The 27,041-nt window shown below is 38.9% G+C and overlaps 1 pseudogene; it reads right to left on the bottom strand.

The window, feature by feature from the left end:
* Positions 1-4,561: 4,561 nt before the first annotated feature.
* Positions 4,562-26,805, bottom strand: LOC105518159 (annotated as a pseudogene).
* Positions 26,806-27,041: the final 236 nt, after the last annotated feature.

Genomic DNA, 27,041 nt, shown 5'->3' on the forward strand with positions numbered 1-27,041 from the left:
TCTATCTCCTTTCTGATACTCCCTCTGTTTAGAGTAAAATCATTCCATTTGGTTGAGTGAGACTAATAGCCTCCCTCCTCTCTCAGTTATATAAGTGGTCATATTTCATAGACCCACTCAATAGGAACATCTCCTTTGACTATATGAGTAATAATCATGTAATGGCTAACACCAGCAGTCCAAAGTTATATAATAGTTGTAATAATGGGTGTAATTTTCTTATTTACTGTTTTGGACTTTAGGAGGAATGTTTTTGCCTATATAGTATGATGTTGGTATTTGGCCTCATGTGTATCACTTGATTTATAGTCTATGAAAAAATTTTTTAAACTAAGAATTTTTGAATTGTTTTTCAAGTGCCTTTTTAGCATCATCAGAAATAATTCTGTTTTTTCTCTGGATAACTAAATGGAATAAATTATTTTTTAGTATTTAGTCATCTTTGCATTTGAGAAATGCAACTCATTTGGTCATGATGTATTCTTAATTAACATTAATAAATGGGATTAAACTGTGGTTTCCTTTTTCATGATATTTTTGGGTTAGATATTATACCAATGTACTTCTTTCATAAACAGAATCTTAAAAAATTTCTTTTTAAATATAATAGTTTAATTACAATAAAAATGATCTTCTTTTTAGAAAGTTTAGTAGTATGATCCTGGATATGTAATTATTCCTGGTAATTTTTTAAAAGACAACCTGGATTTTTATTGATATCTAGTATAATATATTTTTTCTATATTATAGTGGATATTTCCAGTCCAAACCAGTTCTTTATATTTTTTAGCCTTTCACATACCAGGAAAATAAAAAAAGATTTAAAATTAAATTACGTGATAAAATAAAAAAAAAAAATCCTTAATCTGGCACATTAATGTTGCCAGAGTTAAAATAGAAAAGGACATGACCTGACACTTTTCAAAAGAAGACATACATATGGCCAACAAGCATATAAAAAGAAGTTCAACATCACTGATCATTAGAGAAATGCAAATCAGAACCACACCAGTCAGAATGGCTACTATTAAAAAGTCAAAAAATAACAGATGCTAGTGAGGTTGCAGAGAAAAGGGAATGCTTATACACTGTTGGTGGGAGTATAAAATTCAACCATTGTGGAAAGCAGTGTGGCAATTCCTCAAGGAGCTAAAAATACAACTACCACTTGACCTAGCAATCCCATTACTAGGATTCCATTACCAAAGGAACAGAAATTGTTCTATCATAAAGATACATGCATGCATATGCTCATTGCAGCACTATTCACAATAGCAAAGACATGGAATCATCCTAAATGCCCACCAATGGTAGACTGAATAAAGAAAATGTGGTACATATACATGATGGAATACTACGCAGCCGCAAAAAAAGAACAAGATCATGTTCTTTGCAGGAACACAGATCGAGTTGGAATAAACGAACACAGGAACAGAAAACCAAATACTACACGTTTTCCCTTATATGTGCAAGCTAAATGATGAGAACACATGGACAAAAAGCGGGGAACAACAGACACTGGGGCCTATTTGAGAGTGGAGGGTGGGAGGAAGGAGAGGAACAGAAAAAGTAGCTATTGGGTACTATGCTTAGTACATGGGTGACAAAATAATCTGTACAATAAATCCCTATCACATGAGTTTACCTGTATAACAAACTTGCACACTTACCCTTGAATCTAAAATAAAAATTAAAAAATTTAAGCAAAAAAATGAATCTATATAAATTTTTGCTTAATTAAAAAATATGAACAAAATTTTGTAAAAGATACTGACTTTTTTATTGTGATAAAATAGATACAACATAAAATAGACATAAAATTTTTAGTTGTATAATATATATGCTATATAGTGGCATTAAGTACATTCACATTGATATGCTATCATTACAACTGCCTATCTCCAGAATTTTTTCATCTTTCCAAACTAAAACTTTATATTCATTAAACAGTAACATTTTCCCCTTATCCTAGTTCCTGGAAAACACCTTTTTATTTTCTGTTTTTGTGAATTTATTCTAGGTTCCTCATATAAGTAGAATCCTTACTTGCCCTTTTGTGTCTGGCTTATTTCACTTAATGTAATGTCTTCAAAGTTTATCCATTTTGTAGCATGTGTCAGAATTTTCTTTTCTTTTTTACAGCTGAATGATATTCCATTGCATGTGTATATACCCATCATTTTATTTAGTAATTCATCTGTTGATGGACATTTGGGTTTTTTCTACCTTTTGACTATTTTGAATAATACTGCTATGAACATTGATATATAAAGATGTGTTTAAGCCCTGCTTTTCAATACTTTGGGATATATACCCAAAGTGGAATTATTGGATCACATGGTAATTCTATGTTTGACTTTTTGGTGGACCATCGTACTGGTTTTCATAATGGCTATAAAGATGTGTTTAAGCCCTGCTTTTCAATACTTTTGGATATATACCCAAAGTGGAATTATTGGATCACGTGGTAATTCTATGTTTGACTTTTTGGTGGACCATCATACTGTTTTTCATAATGGCTCCACCATTTTACATTTCCAACAGCAATACACAAGGGTTCCAATTTCTCTGCATTCTCATCAACACTTGTTTTTTTCTTTTTTCTTTTTCTTTTTTTGATAATAGTCATTGTGTTGGGGCATACCTTAGGTGGCTTTATTCAGCCAAGGTAATCCTTGAAGATGGCTGACAGCTGAGCGCTGTTTCCCAGCAGTGCTTTCAACAGCTGGATTACAAATCCTTATTTCTGAAGGAAGATTTCAGTACAGCATCAGTGTGTCCACCATAATGGCTTACTGAGTTCTGCCACTTATGGGTTCCACTCTTTATTTCCGACAGTTCTCTTTCTGCCTCTCCTGGAGATTGATTTCCTCACAGATGCTTCCTCTTCTCATAGTGCTGTCTCTTTCTGGGAGTGAATATTTGCAATTTGTTAGATTTATCCTGTCTTCTAGTTTCACCGAAAGTGTGCCTTTTTTTGTAACTCTGGTTTTTAGGAAGAGCAGGGTAATTTAGAACTAAGCTGCCACAATATTTCTATTAGAGCTAAAAGTCAGGAAAATTCTTATAATTATCTTTGATTTTTTTCTACTCTTTCAAATGACTCTTCACAATAGATTGTTTTCAGAAACTTCTGATGACATTTGGTAATTAAAAAGATAAAAAGAATCCAATATATTATGATTAAGGTGTTCGTTCACCTTGCTAGATTTACAATGGCCATACTCATGTTGTTTTGTATGGAGAACACTGACTGATATACATTCGATTTATAAGTATAAATTCAGGTTGTTCAAATAAGTAGATCAATTTGCATTATATGTTAATTTGCATGTCCAGTCCAAGTCATCAATACTGTTGTAGAGATGAACAATTTCATCACCTCTTTCAAGTTTTTGTTCAAATCTTGAATTATTATTATCTTTCTTAGAGGAGGACAACACATTTAGTTTTATTTCAATAAAATCACAATGCTTTCTTTTCCAACTGCAGCAAAGTGCATATAAAATTTTCTGTTACAGATCCACTTTTAAAAGGTTTCCTATGACATTGTAGCAAGCCTTTTTTTCCAAACAGAGGAAGAATCCCAAATTCTTCCTTAAATAAAAATACATTATAATCAATGGTAAATACATAAAATTACAGTAAGCCAGACACTTAAGAGGACAGCCAAGAGGTCTTCCAGCAGTTTATTAGAAAGAATGTAGACATAAAAAAAAATCTCTACTGTCATTAACATAAATTGAGGTTTTCAGCCTTGGTACAAGCAGAATAATTTAAAAAAAGGAAATTAAAAATCCAAAATGCACTAACAGTTTTTTTCACTCACTTGCCATACTTCTAGTGCAAATATAAATCTGGTCTAAAGCTGCAGACTCTCAAGCAACAATGCACAGCTTCCTTCATCCTCCATGCTAAGAGAATTAAAAGCTTATGGGCCAAACAATACCAAATGTACAGGTTTCAGAAATCATCTAAGTTAAGTCATTTACTAGTTTTAGCTAAGATAGATCTGGCACACTGACATGTGATCACTTACATACAATAGTGTGAAGTGAAGTTTTTGAACACTAAATGTTAGTAGTATAGCTTGAAGTATATACCAGAAGAACAGCAGGGTTATCAATTTAACGTATCAGCCAATGTGCTTCATTCATCTGCTTTTAAGTCCATATTCTATACCCTAAATGTAGTTATCTTTCCCTAAGCTGAGAGCTTCCTATCACATCAGTATCTTCATTATGAAGAAAAGGAGACTTAGATGATGTTTTATTTCTCACAACCACTGCATCAATTGCCTAGGACTGCAACAGCTTCATGGAAGTCCAGGAAATGTTCTTGCATAAGTTTACTGCCTTAGCTGACTTCAAATTGCCCCATACGAAACATACATATTAACCCTCAGTGAAGGCTTTAAAAACACAAACAAGTTGACAAATGGGTTAAAGTAGGCAAATATAGCAACTGCCTTCAGAGCTGTTAACTCAGGAATTCTCTCAATTACAAAATCGAGCAGAGAAGTTGCTTTTCTTTTTCAAAGTCCAGGTGATGACAATATTCCTTACTCCAGATCTGGCATTTTTTCATCACTATCTTGTAAATCGATATCTGCGCCATTGATTTCTGGTAAATCCACATCCTCCTTGCCACTCATGTTGTTCATCATTGTTGGGAACAGGCCCCCAAATCTGGCCCCAAAACTGGCCATAAAAAAAAATCTCTGCAGTACTGTGACACGTTTGTGATGGCCATGATGCCCACACTGAAGGTTCTGGGTTTACCGGAATGAAGGCAAGGAACATCTGGCCCACCCAGGGCAGAAAACCGCTTAAAGGCATTCCTAAGCCACAAACAATAACATGAGCCATCTGTGTCTTAAGGACATGTTCCTGCTGCAGATAACTAATCAGAGCCCATCATTTTGTTTCCCTTAAGGAATACTTTTAGTTAATCTATAATCTATAGAAACAATGCTTATCACTGGCTTGCTGTCAATAAATATGTGGGTAAATCTCTGTTCGGGACGCTCAGCTTTGAAGGCTGTGAGTCCCTTGATTTCCCACTCCACATGCTATATTTCTGTGTGTGTGTCTTTAATTCCTCTAGCACCGCTGCGTTAGGGTCTCCATGACCTATCTGGTCCCAGCACATCATCTCAAAGAAATGATCAAAACTAGACATGTCTTCATCTGAATCATCTTCCCAGCTTTTCCAATTACTGAAGTCCACACTAAGACAATTAAGCTTTGCCCTTTCTTTTGTTAACTTTGGCTCATGACCAGCCAGATTCTCCTTTTCATAAACAACATAAAATTGATCTGTCTATTCTTTGATGCTTGGAATCATTTGGATCAACACAGTGAAAAGGATCAATTTTATTTCAGTGTTTAAAATTGTCACTTCCTCCAAGACAGCTGAATGTAAGTTTGGATTTTTCAAAATTTACATTAACATCTTTACTGTGTTCAACACAAAATTTAATGAAGACATTGTCCCTTTGATGGCATCACTTTGCAGAAGCAGGCTGCTTTGTGAACTGGGCAGGGGGACAGGCACACAGGTGGGTGGGCCTCTCGGGAGGCTGCTGCTAGGGAGTTGACTCTTCTCTGGTCGTTACTCAGTGGTTTCCTCCCTGGTTGAGGCCTCTTCTTTCGCAGCTGCAGCCTGACCTGGGTCCCCAGAATGTACCTAGCAGAGATAGCAGCTCTTCCTGTTGGAGACAAGAGGAAAGTGTAGGAAAAGGGGCAGGAGGACAAAGAAGGTCAAATCTTGAATTATTAATAAAGATTACTTTGCTCTCCTTTTCAATGTTGTATTCACTTCCTCCCACCCTTACCACCTTCCCTTTTACACTGCTCTATTATCACCTTATACAATACCCTATAACTTATGATCGTCGTTTATTGTCTGTGGTCCATTACTAGAATATAAGCTCCATGAGGGCAGAAATTGTTGTTGTGTCCAGTGCTATATCCTCAGTGCACACTATGTATTTGTTGAATGAATGAACAGCAAAATAGCGCTACCATTTACTATGTAAATGAAATGTGCTTTTTATGTCATCTCTCAATCTTCACTGCAGACTAATGAAGTCATTTAATATTAAAGTTCTTTCAGCAACTTGAATAGAGGAATGAGAACTTTTGATATGAAAATAGATAAACTTCAGCATAAAATAACACGTTTACTATCATTCCCTTCTCTTCATAAGGCTGAGAAAAAAATAAAAAATTCAGTACATTTTTAATTACCTTGTTAGGAATTTCACTAAAATCTTCATGTAGTTGGGCATCTCTCCATATAAATATATTCCTTTCATATAGGCAATAAGTATATTTCACTTCCATTGCAATAGCCTGAACATGTAGGATAAACATTCTTTCACATACTAAATAATTGTCAACTCCTGTAAGTAACATTCCAATGTATTTCTGAAAAGAAACTCAATTCATATGAAAATTTATTATGTGAGAATTTATACTACTCTTCTTATCATCTATATTTTACATATCATTTTGATATAGAGTGGGTGAGCTCCAAAGTAGGGCTTAGCCTGCAAGGGTTCTTGGCTTCACCTAGGAAATAATTCAAGGGCAACCTGGTGGTGGGATACAAGAAAATAGCTTTATTTAAGTGGAAGTATTACAGCTCCAGCAGTGTTACAGCTCTGGTGGTGTTATAGTTCTGTGACTGCTCCTGTAGTGCAGGGCTACCCCATAGGCAGTGTGCTGAGAGTAGCAGCTCAGGGCAGTTTTTGCAGTCATATTTATACGTACTTTTAGTTACATGTAGATTAAGGGGTGGTTTATGCAGAAATTGCCAGGAAAAGGGTGACAACTTTTGGATCATGAGTTCATTGCCATGGAAAGGAGTGGCAACTACCAGGTGTTGCCATGGCTATGGTAAGCTGTCATGGCACACTGTTAGGCGTATCTTATGGAAAACTGCTTCTGCCTTATCCCTGTTTTAGCTAGTCTTCAATTTTGTCTGGTGTCCGAGCCCCTCCTCTGGAGTTGAGTCCAGCCTTCTACCTCAATTTGAACTTCAAAACAATCATTTTAGAAATTTTAATTCCCAAAGGTTTAAAATATTTACATGCTCACCTGAGCACCATCCTTATATATCATGCAGGCAACTTGCTAATTATTAGTCTTATTTTAAAATATCAATGAAATCAGGAGATTGACACTAGCTTTGAAGTACTGTTCAGAAAAAGAAATCCAGACCAAAAAACCCAGAATAATATGATATATAATAGTTATACACGTGCTATTACTTTATCATGAAAATATGTACAATAAGCGTTTCTTTTAAAGTGTATACTACTCTGTATTATTTACATTTTCGTGTGTAAGTGCTACTATTTAAAACAACAATAGTAGTTAACAGTGGCAATCAATAGTAATTAATAGAGGACTAATTAAACAAATAATATGTGTTTTATTCAAAAACATGCTTTCTAGATAATTTTTTATTTTAGAATAGTTTTAGATTTACAGAAAAATTGTGACGGGCACGTTTCTTTGTTTTAGACAATCCCCCTCCTTACATATCACATACATTGCCCCCATCCTTACAAGGCTATGAAATAATACATGGGTGTCCCTGTTACTTAGCATTGAAGAGATGTCATTTAGCATCTCAGTTTCAGGTCCCACATAGCTTATCTTATGTTAATGAAACAAAAGGAAATAGTTTTCCAGTACTGGGAAGGTTTGTGCTATATCAGTGTTGATGTAGAAGAATTTATCTTTGGATTTCCTCTGTAAAAACAAGGCCAAATAATTACCATTGATTCCTCTCAGACAGCACAAATGCAACAGATTCTTGGGTAACAAAATATTCTTCCCAATAATGTAATGTGTATTTTTTTTCTCTCTTTTTGTTCGAATTTGTGATCCTGGAGGTATTCAGGATTATTAACATAATATTTGCAATACTTGCATGTGGCAGTTAAAGAACATTTTGCGTATGGTTTATGTTAATCTTAGATCTGTATCTGTGTTTAGACAAATAGGTGTAAAGTGTGATGTCACTTCTTTGCATAAGTGTATGATGTTGATATCACTTGGAAAGTGAAAATCACAATTGATAGAGATTTATAAATGAAATTAAATATTTTATAATATTTTCTGCAATTATAATACTTCATTATTTACAAACTTTCAATATTTTATCTTGATATGTATATTCATGTTTTATTTCTGAATTTAGGTATTACTATAAAAATGTTTTGACCATTCAGTTTCTGTAGCCTCTGCAGAACAAAATTTCTCCAAATTGAAATAACTAAGAAACACCCTAACAACTATGATGACTGAAAGAGAGATGTTTCCTTACAAATTACTGTCAATAGAACAGAAATTATGTGAAAGTAGGTTATAACAAACAACATAATCAGTGATTTTGCTAAAATGAAACAGAATAAATATATAATAATTTATAAATATGAATGTTTTTATTTTATACTCACTTGAAACATTACTGGTCTATCAAAAGAATACTTAGATATGTACTATAATTATGTTCAGGAATTTTTTGGTATTTGTTGACTTCTAGTCACTGAAAAATTATAGTTTTACAAATATTTTTTATTTTGTCATCATGAAGTCATATTTAAAGATAAGAGCATAGAGCATATTTTATTGAACAGTTTTTCTTGATTTCTTAATTTTAAATAATTATTTATTTATTAAGAGACAGGATCTAGCTCTGTTGTCCAACTGGAGTGCAGTGGTATGATCATCAGTCCTGCAGCCTTGAACTCCTTGGCTTGAGTGATTGTCCCTCTCATCTCAGCCTCCTGAGTAGGTGGGACTAAAAGCATAGGTGATCTGACTAGCTAATTATTATTATTTTTTATTTTTGGCTCTTTTGACTACTGTCATCCATGTAAGATGTGACTTGACTTGCTCCTCCTTGCCTTCCGCCATACTTGTGAAGCTTCTCCAGCCACACTGAACTAGAAGGGGTTTCGCCACGTTGTCCAGCCTGGTCTCGAACTCCTGGGCTCAAGCAATCTGCCAACTTCAGCCTCCCAAAGTGTTGGGACTACAGGTATGAGCCATCGTAGCCAGCTAATATTTGAACTGAGTGTGGGTTGGCACAGGAAGAGTGGGGAAGAACTGGAGTGAGCCACTGGCTTCAGGTGGGATGCTCAGGTTTTAGTGAGGAATGGGGTCCATCTGCAGACTCCTCTTCAGACTGCCAGTCATGCTCAGGGATCATATCCTCTCTTAACAGGGGTTCCTCACATAGCAGTCAAGTGGGAAACTGGAGATTTGCTTGGAAAATACCCCCATCTGTGTCCCTGCTCTAAGCCTTCTATTTCTGGTAAGATGGCATGCAGGGAAAAGGATTGATTATTTCTTTTGACCGGCCTAGAGTGGTCCTGCTATGAGTCAAGAGGAAAGGTGTAAGAGCATTTACCAAGATACCTTCCTGAGAGCCCTCTGATGTTACCGTCACCTGACCCTTCTCTAAATGGCCTTTATTTAACTATTTCTCTCAGCCTATAGGACTTGCCCAATGATATGGTTTGGCTCTGTGTCCCCACCCAAATCTGCAGAGGTGGGCCCTCATGGAGAACCTCTGCTAGGGCAATGTGGAAGGGAAATGTGGGGTCAGAGCCCCCACACAGAGCTGGGGCAGTGGCTAGTGGAACTGTGAGAAGAGGGCCTCCAGATCCCAGAGTGGTAGATCCACTGACAGCCTGCACTGTATGCCTGGAAAAGACTCAGTACACTCCACACTAGCCTGTGAAAGCAGCCACGAGGGAGGCTGTACCCTGCAAAGCCACAGGGGCAGTGCTGCCCAAGACAGTGGGAATCCACCTCTTGCATCAGTGCTGCCCAAGACAGTGGGAATCCACCTCTTACATCCATGTAAGATGTGACTTGCTCCTCCTTGCCTTGACCCAAACGTAAGACATGGAGTCAAAGGAGATCATTTTGGAACTTTAAGATTTAACTACCCTGCTGGATTTCAGACTTGCATGGGGCCTGTAGCACCTTTGTTTTGGCCAATTTCTCCCATTTGGAATGGCTGTGTTTACCTTATGCCTGTACCTCCATTGTATCTAGGAAGTAACTAGCTTGCTTTTGATTTTACAGGCTTACAGGCGGAAGGGACTTGTCTTATCTCAGATGAGACTTTGGACTTGGACTTTTGGGTTAATGCTGAAATGACTTGAGACTTTGGTGGACTGTTAGGAAGGCATGATTTGTCTTGAAATGTGAAGATATGAGATTTGAGAGGGACCAGGGGCAGAATGATATAGTATGGCTCTGTGTCCTTACCCAAATATCATCTAGTAGCTCCCATAATTCCCATGTGTTGTGGGAGATGATTGAATTATGGAGGCGGGTCTTTCCCATGCTGTCCTCCTGATAGTGAATAAGTCTCATGAGATCTGACAGTATTATAAGGGGGAGTTTCCCTGCACAAGCTCTCTTCCTCCTGCCATCCATGTAAGATGTGACTTGCTCCTCCTTGCCTTCCACCATGGATTGTGAGGCCTCCCCAGCTGTGTAGAATTGTGAGTCCAATTAAACCTTTTTCTTTTGATAAGAAAAGAAGTTTTAGAGATGGGGTCTTACTATGTTGCCCAGTCTGGTCTCAAACTCCTGGCGTCAAGCAATCCTTCTACCTCAGCCTCCCAAGTAACTGGGATTAGAGGCATGAGTCACTGTGCCTGGCTTTTCATTTTAAATATTTATAATATTATATGTAGATTTTCATTTTTTATTCTTGCTGTAGGTCCCACAAATGTAAGGGATAGACTTGTACATCACATATGCCCATTACTATGATCTTAATATGATCTTAATATTAATGCCTCTGAAATTTATATGTTTAAAAACCTAATCCCCAGGTGATGACATTAAGAGGCGGGGCCTTTTCGGAAGTGATTAAGCCATATGGGCAAAGCCCTCATAGGATCAGTGCCCTTAAGAAAGAGGTTGAAGACAATCTGCTGAGCTTGCATGTGCGGGCGTAGGGCCCCGTGGCTTCCCCCTGCACCTCTAGGCCACCGAGGTCTGCATCTGCCCTCTGGAGTTCAACCCTCACTTATGATACCCTAGGAGTGACCAGTGCTCCTGGAGGCAGCTGATACATACCTTGCACCTGACTGGGGTGCCTATAGGGTCAGTTGAAGGATATGAGGAGGATGAACAGTTTCTGAGGAAGATGCACCATGTGCTGCTGGATGTGTTGGAGGCACCCTGCAGTGCCCAGAGTCTGGACATGTGTTCTGCCTCAGCCACAGGATTCCCAACATGCTGCTGAATGATGAGGAAACTGAGAGTCTATTGTGCCAAGCGCCAGTTTTCCTTCTTATGATTGTGTGTATTTTTGTTGATGTATATCCTGTTTCCTAATTCTGCCATGTGTATCCCCAACCCTTGGCCTAATGGCACACCAAACACACCGTGTTCTTGAGCTCGATAGTAATGTTTTTTTCTCATTAAAGGTTCAAACAAAGAAAAAAGGTAAATAAAAAAATAAAAATAAAAATAAAAAGAGGTTGAAGGGGAGGTGCCTTGCCACCCTCACCATGTGAGGATGCAGAAACAAGATGCTATCTATGGAGCAGAGAGTAGCCCTTACCAGAGACCATATCTGCTAGTTCCTTGATTTTAGACCTTCCAGTCTCCAGAACTGTGAGAAATACATTTCTATTGTAAATTACCCAGTCTAAGGTATTTTGTTACAGCAGCAGAGACCGACAAAGACAGAAATAGGCACAGAGAGATAGGGCAATGTGTTCATAGCAAAACCTAAAAATGTGAAAGCAGCTTTGGAACTGAATAATAAATAAAGGATGGAAAGAATTACAGGTCCACTGCCATGAAAGGAGCCTTAGGGGCAACTCAGGCGAGGGCTCAGAAGAGGGTGAGGTTGAAGAAGCTGTAGAAATAGCTTCCATCTTCTTAGAGATTACCTAAGTGGTTGTGATCAAAATGTTGATATTATTGAAATACAGATGGTAATTAGGCCATTCTGATGAAATCTCAGAAGGAAATGAAGGACATGTTATTGGCAACTGAAGATGAGATGATCTCTGTTACAAAGGGGCAAATAACATGGCCAAATTATGTTCATGTTCTAGAAGAAATCTCTAAGCAAAATGTTGAGAATTTTGACTACTTATAATAAAATGTGGAAGCAGAACTTAAAGATTTGGAAAATTCTCACCCTGGTCGTACTGTATAGAATGGAAAGGTGTATTCAAGAGACAACACCAAAGATGTGGCTAAGTAACCATTTGATAAGGAGATTAGTACGGTGAGGCAGAAATCAGGTGCTATTTATCACAATAATGAAAGAATGACCCCAAAGGCCTTACAGTGTTTATTTGTGCTGTCCTTCCTATCATAGGCACAGAGTGCCAAGGCTGGGGGCAACATATCTATATCAAAAGAGGAAGCTTGGGCACCTGTAGGACCTTGGCGCCAGGTGACCTCAGATCTCCACTTCCTACATTCTGATGCAATGCTCCTCAGCTGCCCCAGGTATGGTTCAAGCAGGCCATGTGCAGTTTTGGCCACTCTCTGGAAGGCAATATAGTAAATCTTGGTGGTGTCTGTGCAGTACTATCTCTACCAAAGTGCAGAGTGCATAACTTGTGAGGGCATGCCTGCCTCCACTTAGATTTCAAAGGATGCCCCAGAAAGCCTCAGAGCCCAGAGAACTATCACAGGAGCAGGAACACCACAGAGCCCCCAGTATGGCAATGCCCAGTGAAACCGTGGGAGCAGAGCCACCCCCAAGACCCCAGACTGCCAGAGCCACCAGTGTGCAATTCCAGCCTGGGAGAGCCATAGGCATGTGACTCCAATATGTGAGAAATGCTGTATGGGTTGTGCCTAGCAAAGCCATGGAGACAGGACTACCCCCCACCCTCCAAGGGTCTAGAAGGTAAAACGTCAAGTCAAAGATTATTCTTGAGCCTTAATATTTGCCCTGTTGGGTTTTGGAGTTAGTCAGGATTTATTATCTTTTTCTTCTTTCCTACTTCTCCCTTTTGGAAAGGAAATGTCTGCCCTGTGCCTACCCCACCATAGTATTTTCAAAGCATGTAACTTGTTTAATTTCAGAGGCTCACAGCTGAAGGAGAATTTGCCTCAGGATGCCTCAAATTTGACTCAAATTTGAGTCTCAGTCATATTTGATTTAAATGCGACTGTGGACTTCAGACTTTTGAATTGGTGATGGAACAAGTTAAGGCCTGGGGAGCTATTGGGATGGAATGAATACATTCTGCATGTGAGAAGAACATACATTTTGGACGGCCAGAAGCAGAACTCTATGGTCTGAATGTTGGTGTATCCCCCAGATTTATATGTTGAAACCTAACCCCCAAAGTAATGGTATTAACAAGTGGAATCTTTTGGGAAGTGATTAAATCACAGAGGCTCTACTCTCGTGAATGGGATCAGCTTTAAAAAGGTTGAAGGGAGCTGTTTTGCTCCTTCTGCCATGTGAGGATGCAGCAACAAGGTGCCATCTGTGGAGAAGACAGCACGCCCTCATCAGACACTAAACTGGCCAGTGCCTTGATCTTGAATTTCTCAGCATTCAGAATTGTGAGAAACAAATTTCTATTACTTACAAATTACTGAATCTATGTTATTTCCTTATAAATAAAGTGTCCAAGACAGTTATGTGATCCCAGATCACCCATGGCCATAATGTTTTCAGGTGAGACTTACTGGTGTTCAACTCTCAGCTGCCTTCCAAGCCCATCACTATGAGAATATGGAAACTCCCAGAAACCTTTGACAGAACAGGAGAGCAAAAAGAGACTTGTGTATGCTATCTTTGAATCTCCATTTGTCTAACACACAATGTCCCATTTTACTGTGTTTTCCAGAACTCCAAACAGGAAACAGAACAAAAGTTTCCTCTGGGATTTTCGGTTTTTCATAGTCCACTCCCACCTTTGGTCAAGGCCTCGACCTTTCTAGGCAGGGTTGCCTTCTTCCTGAGCACAATAAGCCCCAGGGCTTTGCCTTAATGTAATAAAGCTTCAGAGGAACAATAAAATGATTACTGAGAATTGTAAATGCATTGAGAGATATTATTAAATATTATTCTTGCCTTAAAAGTAATAGGTCAGGGAGTACCCAGATATGGCAAAAATTATAAAGATGCTACTACAGTGAATTCTTATAATTTTATATTGCCTTTATATGCATGTATACTCAAATGTATCCATTTTGAGTATAAGTTGGACCTTCTTATCCCACAAGCAGGACTTAGTCACCCTTAACAACAATTTCTAGTTCTCTGCCTCTTCCAGCTTCCTCAGTGTGGCTGATCAGGATATCTGCTTATACAACTGCCTTCTTGTGACTGCCTCCCTAGGGGACAGTTAGATACAACTTACTTCACTTGCCCACTGACCCCCACACCTCATACGAACTGTGCAGATATGCTCAGCAACCACCTCTCAGTTGCCTGTGACCTCTTGGAACTATTGCCTGCTTATTCTAAACCCATCAATTCAAACTTCCCTTGGGAAACCTGCTTGGGTAACACCCTGAACCCCAATAAAGGTGTTGACCCAAAGGTCCCTCTCTCTCTCTTGCTCCCCACATGCTAGTTGAGTGCATATCCTGGACGGCTCTCCCCTTCCCATTGGTGCTCTTTCCCTCTCTTCTATAATCTGTGAGTAATATGCTCTTCTGTTATTTCATGTGTTTTGCTGAGTTGCTCTTCTGTGTCTCACCTGACCAACACACCAAAATCTACCTTCTTTCTCCATCAGGGCTCTCCTAGAGAGGGGCTGTCTTGGTAGGAATAAACTGGACACAGGTCAGACAAGAGCCCCAAAGGCATCTTCCAGTATAAACAAGTTTTCTGTGAGAGGAACACCCTGTCATGGGTTGGACACCCAGGCATTAGGCTGTCTGCTGGGATAAAGAAGTGTCCCATGAAAGACACACTATAAACATTCATGACCAAATCCCTGGAGCCCTGGCAGGGCAGGGGAAGAGTTTTTACCTATGCTCCTGAGAGAGACCTCAAGACCAAATTAGAGGAAAATACAATAGCTACCTAATGAGTAACTTTTTTGAAGACTGTTTAGAGCCAGTCTTCTCATTATATAGGTAAATAATACAGCCTAGAATTTTTTTTTTTTTTTTGCAATTAATTTAGTGGCAGGACTGGGATTAGAATTCGGGAACTTATCCCTATATTTTCTCCATTCCACTATATTGAGATTTTCTCCCATAGGCTGTTAAACTCTATTCTCTGGAAATTTGAAATAAATTTTGGTCATACGCTATCACTGTTTTTATCTCAGGACAGCTAGAAACACTTCAATTTCTATGTTTACCTTTCTTATGGAGAACATTTTTTAGGTTCTAATAATGACTAGGAACATTCTTGGGTCTCTCACAAAAAGAGTCATAGTTTCCATTGATTGTGTTGTAGCTTTGTGGAAACTTCATAGAATCCCTAAGTATACCTGGTGACTTTAAACCATTAGAATAGTCTTCATTGTGGCCGGGCGTGGTGGCTCATGCCTGTAATCCCAGCACTTTGAGGGGCCGAGTCAGATCACGAGGTCAGGAGATGGAGACCATCCTGGCTAACACGATGAAACCCCGTCTCTATTAAACATACATAAAATTAGCCGGGTGTGATGGCGGGCACCTGTAGTCCCAGCTACTCGGGAGGCTGAGGCAGGAGAATGGCGTGAACCTGGGAGGTGGAGCTTGCAGTGAGCCAAGATTGTGCCACTGCACTCCAGCCTGGACATCAGAGCAAGACTCTGTCTCAAAAAAAAAAAAAAAAAAGAATAGTATTCATTGCAAAATCATTTATTTCATTTTTGCTACCATTTCCCCTCTCCTTGTCCATGATTTAAGCAATCAGATGTTCCTAAATTTTAACCTTTTTGTCAGTAATTCTAGATTTTTAAAAAACATACTTTTAAAGATTACAATGGGCACAATAATATACTTCCAAGATTGCAATCTACAAAGTAAAATTTCCATGATAAAAGGTGTTACATGACACATGGTATAAATTAATTTGATACTAAAATTTATATTAAGAAAAAGAAGACCTTTTTGCTAAGCATGGTAGATAGTCAGGAGTAGTTCAGTGTGGTATGTTATAACAAGGGTCCTGAAATAATTCCTGGGATTCAATAATGAAAAATAATATTCTAGGATAACTGTAAGATTAATTTTAGTTATGAAAAATCATTGATAAGTATTACTGAAGACCAATATACACTGTAACCAAAGGAGGGTAAAACATAGAGCTTACTTATGCCTTAGCCAGAAATCATTTTTTCCTTCACTGTACCATTGAAATCTCTCATTTAAAGTAGTATTTTCATACTGACATATTTAAAACTAGCCAGTTATTTCCCCCATGAACATGCTATTCATAACATTTCTCAGGTTTATCAATAAGCCATTGGCAAATGAGGTAAGATAGGGACAATGTTTTATTATTTCATTCTAATTAAAACTGTTGGCTCTAAACCCCCTAGTCATGGCTACTGCATCCAAGTAAATTAAGAAGATAATGCATTAGTGGATACAGGCTTGAGTTAAAAATAATTGTCATTTCAAAAACTTTCCCCATTCCACAGATTTGGCCACTAGTCTCGAAGCACATTCCAAAGAGAAAATTCGTAAATTTCCCAGTCTGCATTAACCCCTTCCCAACTCAATCTCTAAAATCCCTCAAGTAATAATCATTGGGTTTGGAGGCCAGAATCCAGCAGATAAGGACTGTTTTCAAAGTCCAAACTAATCTGTCATTAGTGATGTAAATACTGATCAGTGTTCAAAAACTAGCATATGATTGCTGAGGCCTCAACTTGTTGTTTGGCTAGATTATATAACTGTCTTCCTTCCAAACTCATCTTCCCAGTACTCCAGCCATTTGAATGTTTTGAATTCATTAAGTGCATATTTACCAGGAATAGTTTCAGGTGACTGGATACTTTAAGTAACAAAACAGTAAAAAAAATGCCTGCCCTCATGAAGCTTTTATTATATTGCAGTCCCACAAAGGGGATATATCTATATATAAATTTGTCCTTTCCAGAAGGCACTTCTATACTACTTTATCCAGTGAATCCCTGCCCAGGTGTCAAGCTCCACTCATAGGTACCACTTCCAGGAATCTTTCCTGCTATGTGTTAGGTGCCCCTTCTGAGTATTCCTAGGATTTTATTTTTGGAAGTGCACTTACCACACTCCATTGGAATTGCCTGTTTACTTTTTCTGTCTTTTCAGGTACACCAGGGATCAACAAACTTTTGCTGTAAAGGGGTAGATAGTAAATATTTTAGGATCGTAGGCTGTATTAGGGTTTTCCAAAGCAACTGAAACTATTTATGCAGGTTGATCCCTAATCTGAAAATCTGAAATCTGAAATCAGAAATGCTCCAAAATATGTGGTCTCTATTGCAATCATCAACTGCCATTGTAAAGTGAAAGGAACTGTAAATAACACATAAACAAAAACTTTATCTATTAAAACAGATAGAGACTGGATTTGGTCTGCAGACTGTAGTTTGCCAACCCTTGAACTAGTCTATGCATTTCTTGAGCAGGAACAGGGTCCTGGTTAATTCAAACATCCTTGGAAATAACGAGAACTTAATGAATTATTATTGAATGAATATCGAACTAATACCATAATAGCTATGTGATTGCCATTATGGATCTGGATGTTGGCAAATTCACAATCATCTTGATTACTATCAGGAACTATATCTCCCAATAGTCAAGGATGGCTGCTAATGATTACAAGTATGTTTGATTATGTCATCTGGATGGTCATATGTGTTTTTCTTTAGTTTGCATGTGCATATATTTTAGTTAAGCAAATATGCACATATATAGCTGTGTCATATTTTAAGTTTTTCTATAATTTTTCCAAATGGAATGACACAAATGCACCAAATAAAACAGAGGTTTATTTACAATAATTTGTCAATGTTAGGGTATCCAGGCACTCTAAATTTTTCTTCAATTGTTTGCAAGGAAAATCAAGTTGCAGTCATTAAGCACTAAAATATGCCAACTACTTTATACCTTAACCTTTATTTCACAGTTCCTGATCCTTCTGGAGAATGTGGAAAATCTTTTCTCCTGAAAACACCCCTGACAGTTATTTGTGGGGTATCCTTAGGGATGTCTCATGTGTTAATCAGTAAGTTCTGTCTGCTTCCCTGGGACGCTGACCATTCATTTTTTCTTTTTCTAGCTCCGCTTGCTCCAGGCCTTCTTCAGTGATATGACCAAAGCTGAGTGATGTCCTCTTACTTTTTGGTGTGTGTGTGTGTGGCTCATACCTACTACTGACAACTACAAATACCTCCCTTGTATATGGTGAACACCTTACGTCCAGTGCTTTGCCAGTGTCCTAAGTTCTCATTGGCTATATCCCTTGACGGTCTGTGGAGTACCGTGTTCCCTGTTCTGGGGAGCAGGGTGGAGAAGGCCTACATGTACTTCTTAGCTGGTACTTCACTTTGTCACCTGGGTCATCATGACTTGCCCACCCTTTTCTGTGTTTCTCTTAGAGTCTTAGTAAAAACAACACTTTCTATTTCTGCTGCACCTCTCCTCCACTTTACCTCCTATGTTTGTATCTGGTTCTGGAAATTAATAATGAATATGGGGTCCTTGCTATCTTGCCAATGTACCTCTCATCCAGTATGAGAACTGTACCAAAATACCTCCCTCTTCTTCTAGACATCCCAATATGTCTTTGAGTTCCAAGATCAACCCCTTTTTCCCAAGTTTTATGTTTCACTTTTATTCCATTTTATCATATTACTCCCATTTTACAAATTAGAAGGCTGAAGCACATGGAGAGTTAAGTAATTTGTTTGATGTAAGTCGCACAGAGTAATGAAGTAAGGGTTCTAATCTAAATCTCTCTAAGTCCAGAGACCACTGATCTTCCAACTATACCTTACTGGCTGCAAGAGATGCGAAAACAAAAAGGCAAGTCCCCTCCCTTAAGGATTTCACAGCCTAAAGCAGAGTCTACAATCTGTAAGTTAGCTCATTTATACATTTTGACATTGGCCAGTGGCTGATGGGATTAACAATGGGACAATGAAAATTTCAGTAGTTCCAGTCCTGGATAGCATTTTCATCTGGGAAAGATTTTGCTGTCCTTTGGAAAAGTGGTTTCCAGATTAGGATACACATTAGGAACCCCTGTTAAAAATACACATGCAAGAACTTTATCTCAGAACTATCAAGTCAGAACTTTCAGGTGCAGGACCCAGCAATCGTCACTTAACAGGCTCCTCAGGTGAGTCTTATGCCATCAGCTCACATTGGTGAGTCTTATGCCATCAGCTCCTAAAATTGGTGTTTGGGACTTGCTGTCTTAAACACTGTTCCAGAGGAAACTGTCCAGAGACCACTGACTTAGAGGAGGAGACACAAAAGGAACTAAAGCAAAGGAGATTAGAACCAGGAGTTGAGCGAGTCAAGAGAAAATGCTTAGAAACCTGAGCTATGTGATGAAATATTAGACTCCATTATGAACACCTGAACTAAAAAGCAGACTAGCGAGACCGGGCTCTGCCCACACCCTTCAGCAGCAACTGCTGGTAGCCCTGTCACTGGGGACTTAAAAAGAGGAGTAGTGGATGGTTTCTGTGCAGACGATTTCAACTTTCAATGGGCTGGGTTGTTTTAAATGATATAAATTCACAAGCAACAGGCAAGCATCCAGTGCTTCTAAGTTGGCTTCTAAGTTAAGCAAGTCATCCTGCTTTCATCTGCCTCCTGCAGCTGAACTCACAGTGAGCATCTGGGGAGTCAGAGCTGTCACTGCCTAGTGGGGAGAGTCTGCTTTCTGATACATCTGCCTGCAGCGCATCTGGAAAGGCTGCTTTCATCTTGCTGTGTTTGTTTCTCTCATCCCAGAGGGAAACAGTTCTCTGAGGGATGAGTAATCATCATCTCAGGTGGTTCATTGCTCTGAAATACAGATTTTTATCAGATGCATCAACCTAACTAAGAGATTGTTGGGTAACTATTTTGGAGGCAACATGCACAACTGGGCTACCAGAGTAGTAAGGGTCCAGCTAATATGAATTTATAGAGATGGTTTCTTGACTTTCAAAACACTTTTCTCTGGGATTTAGTGCATGGGAGTAGGGGGAGGTGAGCTGGGGGCGATATTTCTACCTGGACTGAGAGATGAAGTGCCAACGATGACAAAAGCAACAGACTCCTAAAGAGAATAAGAGTTTTGTTTCTCGATTAGTAACTTTAATCTGCATTGGTGATCTTCCGTTCTTTTATTCTTTGTTTTTTGCTTCCTCTTTTTGGTGCCCTATCAGATTTTGACTTCTCTTTCTTCTAATAAGCCACTGTCTCCCAGTGATACAGACCTGACTCCTTTCACTGTGGTCAGGGACCTACAGACTCCATAACACTGCTTTCATGTTCAGCCTCCAATAAGGCTGTCTCCATATTGCTAAGGGCTCCCTTCCCAACCACTCCAAGGTGAATCCTGCGGGAGGCAGCAAGATTAATGCTGCTTGTTCTCCACTGCTTTGTATCCTCTGTTTCCTGGATACCCTGCAGTGTGGGGAGTCCTGGCTTCCAGTGCAAAAGAGTGGGGAAGCTGGGAAAATATATTCAACTGGATCTTGAAGCATCTCCCACTTTCAGAAGTAGACTATAAACAGTCAAGTTGGCTTCTATTCTTTCTTATTCATTGTCTCTCAGAAATTTCTCTCAATTTTTTTCTTTCATGCATATCATTTATTCTTTCATATATTCATCAAATATTTATTAAGCAGCCACTTGCTTAGTAAATATGTGTCAGGGCCCTATTCTAAGAACCGACGAACATAGTGTTGAACAAGGTGTAATTTCTGCCCTTGAGGAATTTACAATCTGGAATAGTGCTATCCAATAGAATATTCTCTAATGGCAGAAATGTTCCGTATCTACATTGTTCAATATAGTAGCCACTAGTTACACGTGGCTATTGAGGAATTAAATTGTGGTTAGTGTGGCTGAGGAACTAGATTTCTGTTTTATTTATTTTTAATTAATTACATTTAATTAGCTATGTATGGCTAGTGACTACTGTATTTGTATAGAGCAGAAAATGGATAGTCAGATAAAGAAGCAGACTTTCACAATATTGTATGTTAAGTTTGTAATGAGATAGTTGTTTAGACTAGTAAATAGATCAGGGTTAAATGCTTTGATTGAATCAGATTATGTAGGGGGCCAAACACAAAGGATCGTCCAAGTCTAACACTTACAGATTCAGTTGGTAAAGAAATAATGAACTAATTTTAGATTCAGCCAGATTATTACTTACATATATATAGTGAAGACAAGAGAAGCTAATGATGTGAGTCCTTATCTCACACACCAAAAGGATGGCACTGAAACAGAAGGGATCAGATGGCTTCAACAAGATAGGGTTGTGATACACCCTATTGCTGTCCAGTCAATTCCAGACTGCAGCTAAATGGCTATAGAGCTGCAGTTCTGCCCTACGGAAGTGTAGGGGTTAAGTTGAAAAGTCTCATGTTCCTCTGGAACCTGGGAGATATATCAGAAAACCGCCTCATGGCAGCATCCCACAAGATAGAGGCAGATGAGAAAATAACCTCGTGAAACCTTCTCTGAAGATTTCCTCCCTTGCCATGTTAGGAGGATCACAGGGCATTCCACCCAGATTTAGGTCATGTGGCAGTCCAAGCATTGCCTGTGCATCCCATGTAGACACATGTAGAGTCTCTAAGGCTCCATGGTAGAGCCACTCCCTTGGAAATGGTCTTAAGTGCTATGCCAAAGGATTTAGATTCTACCCTTAAATGAATCTGGGAGTCACTGGAAGTTTAAAGTAGAAGAGTAATTTGACTTTTGATTTTGCAGAGATCAGTCTGACAATATTGTAGAGACTAGAAAAAAAACTGTAAAAAAGGAGAAAGATTTGGGAAAAAGGACAAGAGTTTGTGGGAATGAAGAAGAGTGTAAAGTTAAAATCATTTATGAACACATGGAATGTGAAGGGCTCTGTATACAGTAAAAGTGACGAATAAATCAAACAGAATTCTGCCTTCAAGAAAATTTCAGATTAATAGGACAGAGATAACACAATATAAATGATTATAAGGCTCAATATATTAAGTGCTTTGAGAGGCATGCTGGAGGGCCCAGAGGAAGGAGAGACCTCTTCAGATGGGTGTCCCTTATGCAGTAGGTAGTTTATTGATGATTGTGACAATGCAGTGTTGGACAGGAGAAGCCTTAAGGATCTTATAAATTAACACTCTGGAACCTATGAGGAACTAGCTCTGAGAAGCAATAAGCCTTATCAACTAACAAGGGTATGAATCCATGTATATGGATTAGTTGGGATCCAACTGAGAATAAGGTAATACAAATGTAACAGAATAAAAGTAGAAAAAAGTCATATAGATTAAGCATGGGGAGAGGTGGCAAGGAGAAAGTTTTGAAGGCTTTGGATTTTGAGGCCAGTGTCAACTTGTTCTTTTTTTTTTTTGACACAGCATCTTGCTCTGTCGCCCAGGCTACCCTATAGTGGCGCGATCTTGTCTTACTGCAGCCTCCACCTCCTGGGTTTAAGTGATTCTTCTGCCTCAGCCTCCCGAGTAGCTGGGACTACAGGCACATGCCACCACAGCTAATTTTTGTATTTTTAGAAGCGATGAGGTTTCACCATATTGGTCTCAAACTCCTGACCTCGTGATCCACCTGCCTCGACCTCTCAAAGTGCTAGGATTACAGGCATGAGCCACCATGCCCAGCTCAACTTGTTCTTTATCACTGGACATATTAATAGATGGGTCCTCACTTCCCACTTCTCATCCCCTCATTTTGGCATTTCCACTTTACTTTGTCATCCTTCTTCTACCTAAAGGAGACAAGTTGATATCCATTGCCTTAAAAAAAAAGGTAGCACATCAGAAAGGGGGGAAAATCTTCTTTTGGTTTCTGAGTTACAAAAAACCTAATGGCTGATATGCACTCCAGAAGTCATAAATGAGTAGGTTTTGTTTGGTTCACATCTGTTTTGTTGCACACTGAATACTTTTAGACTGGGCTAAAGAGTAGGTTGTCTTTAGTTCTTTACAGTTCTATATCTCATTTATTCCTGGCCCTTATCTATAAATTTATATTACCTGCTTGGTCCCCATGGGTATCTGAATTTGGAGCCTCTGGCACACATTGTACAGCAGGTTCAGAAGAATGCACAATAATGTATAAGCTTCCCGAGTCTTTCAGCATTATAGAAGTCACAGAAAACTTACTTGGATTCCAAGTAATTTCTATTTTGAGTCTTTGTTCCTCCAGGTGGCAGAGATGTAATCTTAGAACAAAGACTTAAGGTAGAATTTACTTGGAATCTAGAAAAATAGAAAAAAAGACATTTTGTGCACACATGAGTTTGTGGGCTATAATTCTACTATTTCACTATCTGTCCTGCCAAAGTATGCACCAGGGTGTATACTTAACTAAAAGGTTCAGAGTCAGGAAAAAGAAAGATGAAATTAAAAATAAAGTATTGGGAAAGAAAAAAAAGGAGGGGTAGGTGAAGAGAAGAGTGAGTTTTCATATTTCTACTCTCATTTGGGGAAAATAGTTGAAGTTTAGATATTGGGTCACCTGATATGAGTTAAGATTCTTGCTTCATCATTGACTACATAGGCAAACTTGGCTAAACCATTGAACTCACTGAGCTCTATTTCCTAATTTGTAATGTAAGGGTAGTAATATTGTTCTATTCCTACAGGGTTGTTATTCCCACAGGGAATAATGACCTTGAAAGAGCCTCGAAAAATGAAAAAGCTTTACCATGGGAATTAATATATTATCCAGAATTCATACTTGCCCAGTCTCAAGTATGTCTTTATCAGCAACGTGAGAACAGACTAATACAGTCTTGTATGTCTCATGGCTGTTTAATATGCACACTCGGAGTCCTCAAGACAGTCACTGTCCGGACATATGATTCAACAAGTGATTCAAGGACACAAACATGATGGAATCGTTGTGTTTCGTACAGACTGAAAAATCAGGTGTCTACAAACAAATACCCCAGCTTTAAGGAGAATTGATAGTAGTGGGCTGAGAATAAAAAAGTACCCACACTCATGGGAAAAAGACTGATTTTTTCTGTAGCTAAACTAATAAATCCTACAACTGATCTCCTTAGTTTACAGTGTGCTGATGCTATCAATTCACCAGAAATGAATCTATACATGAAAATGTATAATATGTCTTTTCAGTTTATGATAACAAAATCATTTTTCCAGGTTAAATATATTTGTGCTGGTAAAGGTTAAGTGGGATTATATTGAAATATATCTTTTTGGGACTAGGGGCCTCAAAATTTGGAGATTTCTGCACCTCATCATTAGTAGCCTTCACTAATATAGAGTAGCAGAGACAACAGAGAGAGGTGGTGAGAGATGTGGGATACCAGGCCTTCACATAACAGGGTGAGATTGATTCTATCACACAGTCTAGGGACACAGCCAACCTGGTTTTAGAAAGGAGTTTGATGCTAGGATTTTCTCTGTTGGTGGACTCTCAGATATGACCAAAAGGAAACTCCAGACTGTTCGGATATCATGGAGGAATTTCTCACTTAGTAGAACTTTCTAGAAAAAGTGAAAGTCACATGCTTTCCCAAAGTTTGAATCATAGTCTGTTGGCCATTAAAAAAAAGCATGCAACTAAGTCAGGAAACTTGGCACCTTTTCTTTCTTGACCATGATATGACCTTACAGAAGTCAATCATCCTGAGCTTGTGAAATACAAAGTTGAACTAGTTGACTCTTTGATTGCAAGTAATAGTTATTAACTCAAGCTAATGTAAACAAAGGGATTCTATTATAGGGATGCCAGAGTGTCTCAAGGAACTCAAGTACAGTTGACCTTCAGGAGTGGTTAGAACCAGGAATTTGAAATCTAGTAAGATTACTTTCTCTGACTTTCATCTTTGTATCTACTTTATTCATTCATAACTTCTCTCTCTCTTTCTCCCCATCTCCCACTTCCCCTCCCTCTCCCTCTCTCTCTCCCCCTCCCTCTCCCTCTCTCTGTCCCCCTCCCTCTCCTTCTCCCTCTCCCCTCAAATTCCCACATATTTCCCCTAAGACTGATTTTCTGGAATTATCTGGATATAGCTTCAGCTTCTGAATTTTATGGATCCAATTGCATGTGAGTCCAGGGCCAGGGTAGGGCAAGAGAGGTTCCAAGGGTGCACGATATAAGGAAGACCTTAGAGGCTTGGTCTGTCAGTGACATGAAAGTAAATTTTGGTCATCTAGATGCCTGTCTTGCCTCACCTTAGGTTTGACCCTGGTAGAGTGACTCGTGATCTCTGGGTCTCAATTCTAAGTTAGCAAGGTGAAAACATCGTTGCCACATCTTGAATCTGAAATTCAGCTCTAATCCAATCAGCAATGGCACCAGGGTTCATGCCACAAGGTACATACATAGCTCCTGAGTGATCATAGCTCTGGGCTTTAGGAGACTATTCTCAGATAAAAAGGAACCACAGCTTGGGAAGAAAGCCTCAAATCTTCAATCACAAATGTACTATATATTTATTTCTATTACATTTTTGGTGCTATTTTATTCTGCCCCTTACGAACCTTATAACTCCTAAACAGGTGCATTGTATAATTTATTATGTCAGTGTCGAAAGGATCCCTAAAGTTTTCATACATAGTTACTACCCTTGAGAGGCTCACTTGGGAGGATAAAACTAGATAAAGGATGCATGCTGAAGAGTGGTTATAGTAAGCAATTCAAATTAATTAACTATAAAAATAAAAGCTGTATTGGGCTAATGCATTGTACAGGAAGGAAAGGAGGGAGGGAAGAAGACCCCAGATTTTCCTTATAATGGAGCAGGGTACAAAATGGCCAATCAAATGTATATTGTAGTCTCTTTGCTACAAACAACATTGGCATTTATAACTCTATTAGAAAAGCATAATAGCAAAGACAAGAGCATGAAGTTTTATTTTCTCTTAAAAAAACAAACAATGGAAAATCTGCAAAGAACTAGAGGTCTAACAATGGCAGATAGGGATGAGAGACTAAAAGAAAAACAACAACAAGGACCATAACAGAGTGCGTGTTTATGTAATTCTGTGCCCATACCCATACCCAACAGGTGTGGGGGCTGAAAAGCAGTGTTGTTTCAGATGCTTTGTCATGTATTATCCCCCTTGGCTCCTAACACCTTGTAAAAATAGGTTACACAGGTATTATTTCAACTTAAGAATTAAACCTTAATGTACTGAAAACCATAAAACTAAGATTTACTAGTGTTATAATGGATAAAACAGGAGGCTGTGCTGTCAGATATAGCTTGAATTCCCACTTCTATCAACTACTTGTGAGACTTGGAGCATGCCATATAACCCGTTTCCCCATCTGTAAAATGAGAACAATGAGTACTTTCTGCATGTCTCTCTCTCCCTCCTCCAAACGTTCTGCATATTTTTTACTAAGTTCCCAGAAGTTTAATTTGGTCAGACCCAATATAAACCTTGCCTTGACCTTTTCTTGGAATTGAGTTCTCCAACTTAAAGTCTTCTCTCCCACTACAGGGGGTGAGGCACCACTTGTTCCCTTGCCAGTTGCCGATGTTCCAGCTGTCGGCCACCCCAGCAAGTGCCCTTGCAGATGATCCAGTGCGTATCCAATTGACAGGCCTGCCCCCATCCCAGGTGGTGACTCTGAAGGCCTCGCTGACAGATGAGAAGGGGAATCTGTTCTGGTCCATGGCCTTCTACAGGGGCTAATGAGGCTGGTGAGGTGGATCTGGGGCAGGCTCCCGCATTTGGAGGTGACTACATGGGGGTACATCCAATGGACCTCTTTTGGTCTCTGAAGCCTGAGAAGCCTTTCCGGAGGCTGCTCAAACATGATGTGATGAACAGCCCCTTTTGGGTCAGTCTGGACCTATATGACTCCATTTGTTTTCAAGATTCAGCCACTGTTCGGCCCAAGGCCAGCCAG

This window comes from Colobus angolensis, unplaced genomic scaffold (assembly GCF_000951035.1).
Source record: "Colobus angolensis palliatus isolate OR3802 unplaced genomic scaffold, Cang.pa_1.0 Scaffold313, whole genome shotgun sequence".
NCBI classification, from domain to species: domain Eukaryota; kingdom Metazoa; phylum Chordata; class Mammalia; order Primates; family Cercopithecidae; genus Colobus; species Colobus angolensis.